The following is a 316-nucleotide window of genomic DNA, read 5'->3' as shown; positions in this document are numbered from 1 at the left end:
TCTCACTCATAACCTACAGTTTCTTATTAAATTGATAAACTGATTATGAATCTTTCACCATTAACTTTTTTCATTTCTATTCCATCGCAAACTTAATATTCACAAAACAGGCTTAATCTGAGCACAAGTGAAAATGGTATAGCTGAGAAATACCTGGTAATGGTAGATACTAGGTGTTATAACATGATGACACTTAGAATTTATAGACACTTAGAGCATAGTTTTTCAAATATTTTTGGTTGTAATCAATAAGAGATTTCACATTACAGTCTATACAGATGTACATTTATTTATATGTATGTATGCATAGCTTAAG

Source organism: Hylobates moloch, unplaced genomic scaffold (genome assembly GCF_009828535.3).
Source record: "Hylobates moloch isolate HMO894 unplaced genomic scaffold, HMol_V3 SCAFFOLD_23, whole genome shotgun sequence".
Classification (NCBI taxonomy): Eukaryota; Metazoa; Chordata; class Mammalia; order Primates; family Hylobatidae; genus Hylobates; species Hylobates moloch.
Note: the sequence above shows the minus strand (reverse complement) of the source record.